This window comes from Mercenaria mercenaria, chromosome 2 (genome assembly GCF_021730395.1).
Source record: "Mercenaria mercenaria strain notata chromosome 2, MADL_Memer_1, whole genome shotgun sequence".
NCBI classification, from domain to species: domain Eukaryota; kingdom Metazoa; phylum Mollusca; class Bivalvia; order Venerida; family Veneridae; genus Mercenaria; species Mercenaria mercenaria.
Window position 1 is genome coordinate 2,154,313 of NC_069362.1, and position 15,363 is coordinate 2,169,675.

At 32.6% G+C, this 15,363-nt stretch overlaps 1 protein-coding gene across 4 annotated transcripts in view; it reads right to left on the bottom strand.

The window, feature by feature from the left end:
• The window catches only part of LOC123563077 (neuronal acetylcholine receptor subunit alpha-10-like), a 242,721-nt gene that overhangs the window by 115,283 nt on the left and 112,075 nt on the right, over window positions 1–15,363 (bottom strand). Inside the window, exon 4 of one of the 4 annotated variants that reach the window (XM_053528336.1) lies at window positions 1,897–1,979. The exons of the other annotated variants lie outside the window; for them this stretch is intronic. The gene's annotated coding sequence lies outside the window, so the exon portion shown is untranslated. The remainder of the gene's footprint in view (window positions 1–1,896; window positions 1,980–15,363) is intronic. 4 annotated transcript variants of the gene reach the window in all.

The window sequence follows — 15,363 nt, forward strand, 5'->3', positions numbered from 1 at the left end:
AAATCTCAATTTTAATGTCAAGACCTTCAAACAAGATTTGAAAACAGAACAGGAGAAAAATACAATGTAACACAATAATTAATAATGAGTCAATTGTTTAGTTGTGTTATTAGGACGACTTTCTGTTGGAATGGGAACTGTTTAGCAAAGCACTTAAACGGCTGCTGGTTTTCGAATTTTCGATGTTGTTTGGCCTTGTATTTTGAAGATTTTACTGATTACATCGTGTGATTTTTCAACCGCAACTCACGTTTTCTGTATTTTAATTGCAGAATCAAGATTTTCTATTTTGAGTTGCAAAGTTCCTACTAGCGGACCGAAATGATTTTATTTTCTTGATACAGGGTAAAATCCTTGAAATCAATGTAAATAACCCAGGTGTATAATATTATTCTAAACAGGAACATTTTCTCTTTTTTCTAAACTGTTACAATTTCACGATAGAGTTTCTGACATTTGATCGAGTGAAACGACGTTCAAAAGAATTATAATTTCATTTTGTCTTAATATTTGGCATTTCATTGAAGTTGTCTTATCATAATAAATAAGAAATTTCAACGAAATGTTCGAGTAGATACAATTTTCTTCACTGAATACATGCACGTTTAAAAAGGTCCAGCTAAAAAGGGCATGTCCGCCTATTTAGCCTAGATGAGCAGAGTTTAAAATCATTTTGCTTTGCTAAACAAAATTAAAAAACTTTTGCTTAGCAAAATCATGATAACTTACTTATGAGTTACTTTAACTATATGAACCATATGAACATGGTATGTTCATGTTTATTTCAAATTTATTCTGCTGTGAGATTATTCAAATTTTTATAAACAAGTACAGTCACGCTGATTTATTAGCCTCCAAATGTTTACATATAAGTACTGATAACCAGAAAGTATCTATTCAAAACAAATATAAAAGTAAATGCTTTGAATGCTTGTAGTAGATTCAAACGTTGAAAAGAAACATCTGTGGTGATAATTGCGAATGTTACATGTAAAATCATGCCAATGTAATTTCAATATCGATTTTGCAACTTTCGCCAATGTATGAAAGTAATAATTAAAAAATACATTTCAGTATGGCTATGCCGGTATAACAATTGGGTTCTGAATTTATTGGGCATATCGTCACACCCGACACAATTGTTTTAGCTTATGATTGCAGAGGAAGACCCTTTCGGGCATAATATCATCACGGACGAGCACGAGGGTAGAACCATTGATCTTCTACAAGCTAGATGGATGACTTCCTTACATGAAGAATTCTACAGCCCTGGCGAGGTATCGAACCCACGTCCGTGAGGGGCAAATGATTCGAAGCTAGCGACCTTAACCTCGGCTAAGCCATGAAGGATCCACAATTTTGCCTTTATCACGGGTTATGACGCGCGGCATTACTTTATAAAATTATAGAACTTTATTTATCTGGAAAACTGTAAAGTATTTCGTATGTACATGTTTTAATAAACTTTTCGACAATTCTAACACTGTTTGAAACTGATATCCGCATGAAAATGCTCAGAAGAACTCGAAATAATATATGCCAATGCTGTAGTTGAAATAGCAAATTTACCTTGAGTATTTGCTTCATTTGCGACTATAAGTTTTAGAAATTTAGCTATGCTAGATAGTTAATGGAATAATCTGATGACATCGTATCAAATTGACACTCGATTTCATACCACACTAGAATATTGAAAGGGAGCTAATAATCCCACATCTTAATGTCGAGACAATGTGTCCTTTGGACACAAACAGTAATAAAACAAATGCTTATCACATGTAGATACTGAGTTCAAAACTGATATTTTACATGTTTGAAGATTACTCATGTAGGCAAAAGTTTTTTTTTTCTTTTTAACATTTTACAAGCGATTTTGGATTAACTGAATTCGTTTACTTGAACGAAGATGTGCTCATTTCCTATGAAGTGGCATCATTGTGAGCCTTCTTGAGATTGTAACTGCTTTCAGCAGCTGGATCCTAAAATATTCAACATAACACTTCTACAAACTATTCGCATGATATAAAGATAGTTGTTGATGCATGCAATGAAAAACATACATTCTAATTCAAACACCTGACTTGATTGAGTTATCTTTACCTAAAGAGAAATTTATGATTGTGATATAGACACCTGTGTCGCAGAAAGAGATAGAAATTGATAAATACATATTGTTTTATTAAGTACATCAATAGGGAATGGTTGCCCTAACAACCGAGGCTTATGTAAAAACACTAAACACTGCACTAACGCACCTAAACATCCTAGATCTATTATCACATTCATGATTCACCATATTTTTGAAAATATCACCAAGGTATTGTAACAAAAAAAACATGTAATCGTGTTTTTGGTAAGGAATTATTGGGCATAGTTCCATAAGAGGTAAACTACAAATCTGTTAATTGCAATGCGTATAACACCTAAAAGGATGTCCAATTGTAAAATATCAGTAACATTTTTCATCATTCATTTGGATTGTAAGAAAATTAACACTAAAAAAACAGAACAACTGTTCAATTGAGAACAACGATATAGCAGGTAATAGAATATAAAAATGGCTACATGATGTATTCGAAACAATTAGCATAAAATGCTTCAGCAACCTTGTACATAACTTTTTTTATTTGCAACTTGGTGATAAGAACTTCTGAAACAATATAATCTTGGTCTCTCTTCTTAGCTGTTAATTCTTTACAACTGGCGAATTAAGTTAATCTAACCGCCTAGAAAGCATTAATTGTGCTTTACATCTAAGGTCAATTTTCAAATGTTCTTGATATGAAATTTAAGCATTGTGTATCATTATAAGTTAATCTTTCCTAGGGCATGCTGACTTAAGCAAAGTCCTTACTTCGTAGAAAGTATAGTAATGTGAAGAGAACTTAATTTCAATAAAATCATCCGACTATCAGATATCTCTGAAAAATAACAGACGAACAAGAATGCATCTCAAACAAATAGCAAAAATAAATAAAACAGGTTGTGTACATCTAATACCTAGCTATTTGTAAAACATTAGCCTCCATTTCTAATCAAAAATGATTGGCATGTTTACGATCGGAAGAACTTAAGACAAGAAACAGGATATTTCCTAAATATTTTGTAATTTGTGAGGTTCAATTAACGCAGCACTCTTCTTCTTCATCTCATGGTAATAAAAGAAACTTTTATCAGTAAAAACATGTTACATAGAATCAAATAAAATGTAAGTATGATGATAAATACGTTTATGTTATACTAGTTGGGATATTTAAAATGCAAGTTTTCATACAGTTGCTTGGGATTTAGTCTCCCTTCTAACCTACTTAATATTTCTGTATTTAAATACCTCTGGACGTTTTTAGAATGTGTGTTGTATTTCCAGCGAAAGCAATTATTTAAACCTTAACCTTTCGATTTGGACAGTACCATTAACTGTTAAAAGGGGTGCTTACCAAAAATGTACAGACTGAATGGCGAACAGTGCAGATCGTGATCAGACTGCAACTATGTGCAAGCTGATCTGGATCTACACTGGTCGCAAAGGTAGAATCAATTGTGTTTAGCATGATACGGGTTAATTGGATGTCTTAGAAGTCATTTTGTCCGTTTGTAGATTACGAGAAATACATGATTTTAGTTGCTGATATCGCTTATATTTTCAAATCAATATTTGCTTGAAATGGATTTTTGCTTCCAGACAAGAACAATTTACAAACTGTGTTTGAATATTTGAAAAAAAACACAAAAAAAAAACAACTTATGGCGATGGTATAACAACTATGGAAATTTCATGACTTGTCTGACTAGTGCGACTTCAACACTGCTTGCTGCTGATGTTGTTGTTGTTGCTGCTGCTGCTGCTGATGCGAAATACCAGTTGGGAACATGCAAATGAATATGAGTAGAAGAAGTGATTTACAGTATCAAATCTGGTAAAAGTAAAATGAAAATATATGTTGGGAATCGGGCTAAGTTTGCGGAGACCAATTAATTATTAAAACCTGAATGAATGAATTATTCATGACCTTTTTCCTAACTTACAGCGGAGTAAAAGGAAAGCATAAAAGCAAATCAAAGACTCAATGTAAAACTGTTCTTTCCACCCACCAAGGGAGTATCTGAATTTTGCGAAATTATTATGCATGTATTAACGTAGTTAAGCAAAACGTCATTTTATTACTCTAAATATCGTATTTTATTAATGATTGTCATATCACAAAGTTAGTGTTGCGAACACAGTATGCGTTTTTCTTTCTTTCATTGTTTAGTCATTGCATTACTAGCCTTGCGAAAATCAATATTTTCCAACGACCTTTTTCCATGTAATCTGAGCAATTCGATGATAACATTTTTAATATTTGTGCGTGAGTATTTGTACTTAAAGTTTTCTGAAATTGCTAATATCTATATTGCAAGAATTGAGTTTAGCACCTTTGAAATGGCACATTGCAGGGACAATGAAACTACGGTGTCGCTTGTTAGTTGATCGTCACAAACAGCACGGAGGAAGTGACTAAGCGGAACCTGTAGCACTGTGTTTTTGCATAGAGCGTGTGTAACAAATTAAACCATAAACTAATCACCGCACCAGTGGCGGTATATAACTGACAGAAATATTGCTAGATATACGACTTTCATCATAACTTCCAATACGCATCACACATTTTTGCCACTATTAAATAAACAGTTTAAGAAGATTGTTATTATTTTTATACTTATGCTCAAGGTATGAGAAACTGATAATGTACAGTGATACTCAGATTATGTCGTTTGTTAGTGATATGTGATAACGAGTTGGAATTTCCAGTGATATCCATAGAACTTATAGAAATATTGCATTACGATATAGAGGATATTTTTAGTGTAAGATTGAAATAATTATCACGATTATCACGAGTGAACACAAATGCAATATTTTCACGAGTGAAAGATATTTTGATCTTGCATGTCAAAACAAACTAATTTTCTTTTTATTTCATGTCTTAATAACATTTACCCATTTCTTATTTTATTGAAAAATATATTTGATATTTTTCACTGTGAAAACACCAGATATACTTTACTGTAATAATTCGATAATTCACTGAAAAACATGTAATAAATGCTTCTCCAAGTTTACCTGACAAGTGGTCATTTCAACAATCGTATACAATTATTTATTTGAAGAACGTAAGATGTAACTGTATCAATATTTGTGTTCTAACCTTTATTCATTGTCTAGGTGTTTTCTTTTAGCAATAGAACTAACTTTTGTCAGGGTATTTAAGAGAATGAATTTATATATATTACGATAAAGGACCATGATATAATCACCATTTCCCGGAAATATATCTTTTTTTTCTAAAAGATTATGTCCATGATAAAGTATAGCAACCGCAAAAAATAGTTTAAATATTTTTCTAGAAACTGAGCTAAGTACTTCGTGTTTTACTTTAAGTTGATTTATGGTATACTTTATCAAAATTCATCAAGTCGGAAAATGTTTTTAGAATTATTTCAGGTGAATATTCAATAACATAGGCGAACTATTAAAGATAAAACAATTTTAATCGTACAAAAATAATTCCTTTGTACAATTTGCGTAAATTGTATGAAAGAAATTTAAGTAATGCGGTATATATTAAAGATGGATATATTCGCTTCAAATGTCATAATAAAGATGCGGTCTGACACACTATACATGAAGTAAGCCGATTAAATTTAATTTGAAATCCGTGGACATGTGTTAGTTTTTGCCTATAAACAATTATGTGCCCATACAATGCATACACTACTACAGAGCTTCATTTTGGGGATATTAAATGAGGCTTTAGTATTAAATACGTCAAGTTTTCCATTTTCGTCCATTTATATGCCAACTTCAATGCCGTTTGATTTTTTAATTTAGGCATTATTCCAGCTCTTCCTGTTTCTACTAAATTTTCTCTTTCAATGTCAGGCCATTATAGAATTGTTTTATAAAACGTTGTTTAAAATTCCAAATACTCCATGACATGTTCAAACAACAGATAAAAAACAGTACTAAACAAAAGTATTCACTCATACTATAAAACACGCACAGTATTCTTTTTGCAATACCTCAAAATGTATTTTACGAGAATGTAGGTTAACATTCGAACACACACCCCTTTACCATTTTACGTTAGAGTTCTTGACGTTTGATCAAACAAAACGATATTCAAACGAATTATTACTTTGTTTTGTCTTGACACCTATCTTTGTGCTAAGACATATGCCATTTCAATCTATCTGATAAACGGAACAAAAGATGAAGGTTTTGTAAAAAAAGGTTCTGAATAGGAGTTGATATGTTAAACTGTTTTCCTCAGTAAAAATGCAAATGTTTAAAGGCGTGGATCAATTTTGATCATCAATGTCAGGAAAAGAAGGAAACAGGTGTCCAAATATAAACAGATATAATGATAAATTACTTGTCAATTATTCTCCTTCTTTTTTCTTTGTGTATTATATGACTTTCACAGAAAATGTTTGCTGAACTACAACTCACGCTATTCAATAGTAGTTTCTGTTGCAAGGTAAATAACTCCGCTTTACGTTATTTGTCTTTCGGTACGAATTTAAATATATACTTCCATAAGTAACTTAACGACTGAGTGTTTTTACTTTTAGATACCTCTTAAATTAGATTGCCTTTCGTTTTAATTAGCATTTCAACACATCACTCTTCTTAATATATTTATCATTGTCATAGACTGGCACGGAACAGTGGACCTAAACAACGTAATATAAACAAGAACATAAAGCCTCTCGTTGGATGTTTTTCTATAGCCTGAAAAATTTATTTATGCTACACGCGAAGCACACACTATACCATCAAAGTAGTACCTGTTATACTTAGCATTGTACAATACAAAACTAAATCTTTTTTGTCATATCTGTTTTCTCTAATTTTTGCTAATTTCATGGTCTATTAGTGTGACAATTCATCCCCCCTTTGTACAATATTTACATTGTATAGGTAGTAGGGAATATGTAAACTTATATCTTTGCAAGAAGGCAGGAAAAAAGGAAATCATGTTATTTTACAGCAGCAACTGTAATATTGATAGGTAATTTAACATCAGAAAAACATGTTGTTAGTCATACCACATTCCTGCTGCTGAGGCCGGTTTTTCTCTTTTGGAGCTATACACTCCGGAGAAACATTGTTAAAGGTAAGAGGCAATTGACCAAGTAGCTTTATAATCTGTATAGAAACAACGCCGATGGTAATAGGAATATATTAAACAATTATTGACAATTATGACGTATTCACCGAGGCCGACATTAGAAGAGCAGTGTGGTTAATATCTCTGTTGAAATATTTAGAGACATTCAAAATTTAACGAGGCTGCTGCTTTAATTACGCGTTTATAGAAACCATTAATAAGTGGCTGATGTTTGACATATCTATATTTAATATAGCGCGTGAGTTTGTTTTGCTCGTTCTAGTTTGTTTACAACAATTTTTTTAAGGTGAATGTTATTTTCATGGACCTGCATGTGGCCAGCTATCGACCAATGAAAATAGTGGAGAAAAGAGAAAGTCATTTCATATCTTATTAAAGGATCCAAACAAGAAATTGTTAGTTAACCGACAAATATTTAAATAAAAAGTTCCATTTGTTTTCTCACTCACTAATCAGAAACGCTTGTATTTTTATATTGTGGGTAAATCATTTTATTGTTTTTCATAGTGTTTATTTTACACATAGTTTGTTCAAAATAAGGTAAAGCATAAACGTTGTAAAAGAAGGTTTTGCAGAAACCGAGAGTCATGAATCGCGAATCCAGGATCATGGATTTTTAAGCAAGAGTCATAGATAAATAAGATTATTAGTAAGGGTCAAACTGAAAGATCGAACTTTCTTTTTGACTCTTTGAAATAACCTGTTGGGTGCCTAGGATACATACTAGTTAGAAATATGAACACTATTCAGTAAAATCGTCTAATCAACGGGTTATTAATAAAAAAAATATCAGAAAAAATAGAACACTAAAAACAACAAATTTTGATTTAGTCTGTTCATAAGCAACACCCCTGTATTACCCATAAACATTGAGTGGACCTCATGATCCAAAAGGACCAGAAAATATAACATCACTGAATCCAAGTACGCGAAGACATTTTTCCAGTCGCCACACGGCGCTTAAAAATTGCTGTTGTGATAGTTAATAAAATCTGTGAGAAGATCCTTTGGAAGCATAGAATGCAACCAAGCAAAAGACACACATGCTTTCGACGGATCTTATATATATTGAAAAGATTATTTATTCAAATACTAGCAATAGAAGTTGTTAAGGTATGCATAATATGTTTGCACTAGAAATATCATTGACATACTTCGGTTTTGATCTGCTGGAAATTTCTTTTTTATTTTTCGGTGTCTAAGTGCCAAATTTGAAGGGTTTTGCATTCATTATCGTGCAATATTTTTCTTGAATCTGAGAATGTCCCTTTGACATTTAAGTTGCAAGAAAGTAACACTTCAACGCAACGATAATTATTGCATTTACACCATGAAATACTGAAACACGTCAACTGTGCTTTTTTAAAAGATGTAACACATTTAAAGGTTGTTTTAGACTCCACTAAATGAGTTGGTGTTGCATTGATAAATTGAAATGAACAGTGTGGAAGTTTTTACGCACGAGTTTAAACAGAAATCAATGTCTGTTTAATCGCGTTAATTCTCTTTAAGTTCTAACTGTCAAACAAGTCATATTAGAATGCTGGAGACAGCAACTATTCTCTACTCTACAAGCATTATGAAATTATTTGTCTGCTATATTATGTTTGCTTATTCAGCAAGTGCAACGCAATAAGGCACTCACTTCGGAAACATTTCTGTAAATCATTTTGTAGTTCGACAGGATTTTCCTTTAGAAAACAACGGAAATGACCGGAGCGTACGAACCCCATGGAGGTTTTTCTTCACTTTGCTTTCTGTGCGAGCAAAAAATGCAAATGCAATGGAAACCCGAAAACCAGCTTTTTGCAATATATAAACCCTAAGCGACCCGTGCTAAATGAAAGCTGTTTCTATTTTTGCGTTATTGGTCGATGGTATACCAGTATATGTTCTTCGCAGATCATTCAGTCTCAGATATACATTAAATTAAAATCCTGAAGGCTGTTAACTTCTAAGATGCTTGAATGAATTATTTAAGCCCGTTTTATCTGCAATTACCTCTTTTTATACTGACACTTATAGCGCATTTAAATAGCATGGAAGAAAAAAAAATGACCATCTCGAAGTAAATTCTCTACGTGTATTGACGTGAAAGCAAAATAACGACCTTCTCGATATAAAACTCTCCACTACGTAGCATTAACTTATTACACATGAGTTGGGGTAATACACATGTGCTGCCTTGATACGGATCTCTTGATTGATGACGCATGTGTTAACGTATATAATACATGCGTTGATTTAAAGCTTCTAAAATCCCATATTAAGGAAACGTTACATTTTCCTGTTCTCATAAAATCGCATTTAACTTTTTCATGTAGCGTTCAAAATATCGTTTTAATTGCCGTTCAGCGTTGTAATATGAAAGGTTTCCCGTAATGTTTTTTCTATTATTTGTGTTTCTTAATGACAATGTCGCAACATCTATGCGTGATTGTTTATAGTTAAGAGCTGCAGAATTTGAGAATTGCGGTCAACAACCATTGAATTGTTTTAAAATTATAAGGTAAGCGCAGGCATAAAAGAAACATTGATTTTATGACAAAGACGTAAAATAACAGAGACACCCAACCTGGAGTTAAACTGAATGAGAAAAACTAACTTTTATTTTATTATGCCTGAAAGGGAGAATTTTGATAAAATATGATTTTGCAATTTTGTAATAGGTTGTCGTACTAGAACAAGCGCGCTGTTCAAGGAAACGGCGTGTTGTGAGGCAATGTTCAAACCTCAGCTATTACATCAGTCGCCTTGCCATTCCTTTCCTACAATATTCGTATCGTGCAAAGATATATGCTAGTATAAGATTCATCATGTGCTATGGAAGTCATCCATCTTGATAGTTACATGTGTCACGGAGTGAGTTATGGTTATATACGGAAACCGTTATTATTCGTACATAGACGTATGTTTCTAGGAAAGAGATAGGTATCTTTATATACTTCCTACTAAAAATGGTTGACGTCACAATCAAACCATGTGTCAACAAATGAAATTTATGGGAACAGCTTACCCTAAATATTATATGATGAGATGTTATAGCTTAGAATTCTATTTTATTACAAGTATGTTAGACTAGATCTCTAGAATAATTACAATGCTGCTTTAAGACAAACCACTAAAGCATGAATTCATTATGCAATTATCAGGCTCAACCCTATTTCCATCAAAGCTAAATTATAGAATGACCTGTAAATTACAGTGCGTATTGACATGAAGGGTGATCTACCTTTGTGTAATATCAGTTATATTTGTATAGTGTTCATTTTTTCTGTTAAATAATCGAGAGATCATGCCTTACATATGGAAACAAAATCTTTGCAGAACTAAAACCATTAACATGTTCGCATTTGTTTCAATTAGCGTATATATATATCCATTCATAAACAGGAATAGCGATAGTGCAGAAAATAACAATATATTTCTTGGTAAAAGGCCTAGACTTGTCTTCAGCATTTATAATTTTCTTTTTTTCCCTGTTTTTTGTTTTCTGTCTGGAATATTTAGAAATATCCTTTAACAAGTTTACAGAGACCAAATTTTTATTGATCAAGTATACAAATGAGAATGATCACGTAACAGGTAAAATACATTGAACACTCTAACTTCATGCTTTATTCAGAAAAAAACAACTTTGATTTAACTTCTTCCTTATACAATAAACTTAAGTTCTTTATTGCTACGAGCCCTTGGAACCATGGAACACATTTAAATGGACTGAATATCAGATTCCCGCTAAAGCTGGTGTTAGGGGACCTAAGGGTGTTGCTAATTTCGTTACCTCTTATGAATTTATAGATCCGTACGCTTAAATATTTTAATGCATCAATCAAACCATGTCTGCTTATAGTTATATGCTTCAAAAGGATATTCCTTTAAGCTGTACTGATTTATTGCTTAGTATGTATTCTTCATTATTTATAATATATTATCTACATCCATAAGCACTTACGGTCAAATTGAGAAAGTTTAAAATAATAAGCAATCCAATTATTTTTTAGGGTTTGTGTTGTTCACTGCTTCCGACCAAAATTCAACATCAGTTATGCTTTGTCTTAGTTTCGCTATGACACTTTAGAAAAGGTTTGTAAACATCCGGCTACAGTGTTGTTAGGTAATTACCAAGACAGTACATACCTAACATATACCGTATACAAACATAACAAACGAAAAAATTCAGAGGGTTTCCTTCATCAAATACCTAGTTATTCTAAAATATTTGGCCACCATTTCGATTAAAACATTGGCATCTTTACGATTGGAAGAGTTTGAGACAATGTATATTCTAAATAATTTGCAATTTGTGTGGATCATTTAAATGATCTTCAACTCCATCTCAGATTAATGGAAACAGATTTTATCAGTCAAAACATGTTGTAACTCGAAAAATAAAGCAGAGGATAATTGATGTTTAACAGGTTTGTACACATCAAATGCAAGTTCGTATACAGCTGTTTGGGATTTACTGGTGTTATCTAACCTACTAGGTATTGATCTAATAAAATTCCTCTAACAGAAAGTATGTTGAATATCTAAAATATCTGACATGTATACAGAACTTTCGACGTTTTCCCGCGCAAAATTGTGTACTACCGATTGGTCAATATCACTGTTTATGAAGCATTATATTCCACATCTGTGTGCATTCGGAACCTGGCTTCCTTATAGGATTCCTTCATGTTATGACGCTATACAGCAAGCCGAAGGTTGGTGGTTCTTGTGCGATACCTGTTATTGTCCGAAGTGGCACCTTGGTTCTTCCTCCATAATAAAGGCTCATATGTCGCCATATGATTGAAATTTATGTACGAGTAAATCAACTAAATAGCTAGTAAGCGGGAAATTATAATGATTAAATTTTGTATCAAGATGACATTTTCTTCATATATACACAAATAGTTGTACGTTTAACGCTTAAACATCCGTGTTCCTGAATTTGACAGTATATGGTGACCATGTGTTATTACTGCAATTGAAAAGAAGTCACTTTTTGATATATCTTGATATCAAAAACATGAATGTAGCGAAACAAAGAGTAACTACGTTCTTCGATTGCAATAAAATATGCCAGTGACAGGCCAACAAATATTGAAATAGTATAAGCTATGTAGTTGCATGCTTTTACCCAACATGGTTTAATTTTGCATCGTTCCTAACGTAAATATGAAAACAGTAGGACGTTGAGGACAAAGACCACCAAAAAAACCATAACATCTCCTGTACGTCCTTAGAGTTGGACTACCCGGTCTGTAAATCTCAAAATTTACTCTCCCGTATTTACTGCTGCATATTTATATGTGTATCATATTTTCCAAATACAACTTCTTTAAATCAATTCTTTTTTTGTGACAAAACAGTTTACACACATATGTGTTCAAAAGCGAGAACTATGTAATTAAATCGATTTTAAAATAACAACTGAAGAGGGTTTATTCGTCTGATCCATCATAGCCATACTTACAACATCTCAATGAGATCTCGTTAGCTGCCCCATGTACATTCCTGCAATGTTTCATTAAATGCATTTCATGGAATTGCACTCAGTCCATCATTGAAGGCTCCATGTGCAACGCAATATGAATACATCTGGGGATATCTCTTATTTATATTCTGGTACATATAACATGTGTAAATGTTGAGTTCTGCTCAACCCCGCGCTAGAGGGCGTGGGCGGTACCTTGCATTTCCACTATCGTCCATGAACAGTCTCACTCAAACCGAGCCTGCAACATTTTCGCTTCTGTCGTGTTGAGCGATCTGTGGTTTTCCACTTTTTCTATTTTAAATATAACACTTTATAAAACAAAAACATGGTTTTGTCATTTTGATCTCCAGAAGTTTTCAGATGTTATATAATAAACGTTGAAAGGCTTCAAGCATATCACGTTACATTTACCACGTTTGCAAAACACTGAATTCAGAATAAACGGTAATAAATTATGAATCTCTTCACGACTATTGTCTCTTTCTCAAAGAATGAAATGAATAATTAAAACATGATTGATCTTCAACAATATCTTCTCTCACTGACATTTACAGCGGCACAAAATGAAAACATAGAAGTACATTTATCACCATCCCAATGTAAAACTGATCATTCAACCCACCATGGGACTATCTTAATTGTGTAAAATTATTAGCATGTGTTGACTTGATAAGGAAATCTTCATTTTATTACTCTAAATATTCTGTAAGGAGATATCATTTTCATCTAACATAAAGAATTTTGTGAACATGTTATAGGTTATTATTTTTTTGCACCATTCAATACTTGAACGTCTAGCGCAGTGAATATCAAGATTTCCCCGAAGGTTTGTGTTCGCACTGAGTCCTGTAATCTGACCAATTTAATAACATTTTTAACGTCTGCACGTGAGTATTTATACTAAGGCGGTCCTGAAATTGCAAATCTCAGCCTTAAAGCATTGGATTCCGACATGCAAGATGCAGACATGTAATTTATTAAATTGATTTTGGCTCACTACAATATGACGTTATAGTCGATTGCTGGAAACATCTATGCAAAACAATATGTATTGCTTTTAATACCCTAATCTCTTGCTAAATACTTATTAATTCAGCACGGTTACTGTTGTTTTCTTTGGCATGTAGAACATACCAAACCAGATAAAGGTGACCGATCCAGTGGCGATATTTTTAGAGCTGATGAAATAGTGCATTCCGATGTAAATAAAATCTGAAAAGTAGGTCCCTCGGAAACACCGAGAACAAGGCAAACAGGGAAAATTGCAGACACGATTTGATTGAGTCTGTTCATGAGCAGAAATGGAAACTGCAACACTGCCCACGCCCCCTAGCACCGGCTTAAGCAGTATTCAATCTTCAAATCTAAATGAGTTGAAATCAATGATCAAAGACTTTTATAAGAACTGAATTTTCATCTTATTCTTTGTCATCAAGAAAGTTTATCTAAAGCCATGTAGATAATCAAGTTAAAGATCGATAAAACAAGATAAATGATCTTCAAATGTTCATGTATCTTTGTTCAATGATAGTATAAAGATTATTTGATTGGTCAATTATTAAAGACTGCATTGATGCAATTCAAAATAAATTAGGGACAGCATATTGGTTCCAAACAATTATGCGTTTTGTTTATTTTTTGCATTGGCCAGATTTAATAAAGGAAATTTACATATAACGACAAATAAGTCAATAGTTTTTAATTCTATCGTCTGTAAGATTTAACCGGAAAATTGCCATCGTTATTTCGTTGTTACAAAACGCACGATGTTGACAGAACGACAAAAAGACGACAAAACTAAAAAACTGCAAAGTTGTTGCTGAAATCTTTCTATCAATAATAACTGTAGTAGTGTCGTTATTTTTTTCTAATAAAACGTTAAATACATTCATTTCGCCAAAACCACTAAAATAAACCCCTTTAAGTTATTCAGTATGCACGCTCTAATTATTTTCATATGAATTTCGTATTTCTTTTATAAATACTACACATTTAAACCAAAAAAGAGTTGAAATAAAACGTTGCTAGATATAGGCTTTAACAAATATATTCAACATGAGTTTATCATTTTTCAAAGAAATTATCTAGTAACGTATATACATCCGTCTACTACCTTCAGACAAAATCAACCTATAATCATTTCCCGCCGGAAGTGCTGACATTTGATCAAACGAAACGACATTCAAACAATTAATCATCTTATTTTTGTTGACGTGAAAACATTTGGCATTTCAATCAAGCTGACTAATTGGAACAAATTGATAATTACGAAATGTCCCGAATAGATGGAAATAAAAACTGAAAGAAGAGCCTTTGGAAGCATAGTTACCAACAAAGTAAAACAATATCAGACTCAATTTGACAGGGTTTGTTTATGAGAGGTAATGAAATATGCAACACCCTTCACGCCATGTTAACCTATTATTTTTTCTCTGAATACACGCTTGGTTCAAGCCTAGAATAGAGTGTAGATTCAGTGTTTTTTGTGAAAACTGGTATTCAGAATGGTCAACTGTATTGCAATAACTTACGTCTTCGTTTCCTAGTGTTGGTCCTCCTTACAATGAACATGATTTTAGCAGTAACTATCAAGCATATATTCCAAGAAAATCTGTTTTATTGTCACTTTTTAACCATTTTTGTGTAAATTAATGTTTAGTTTTGCTTACATTCACGTTACATAAATTATGTCCAAAATTA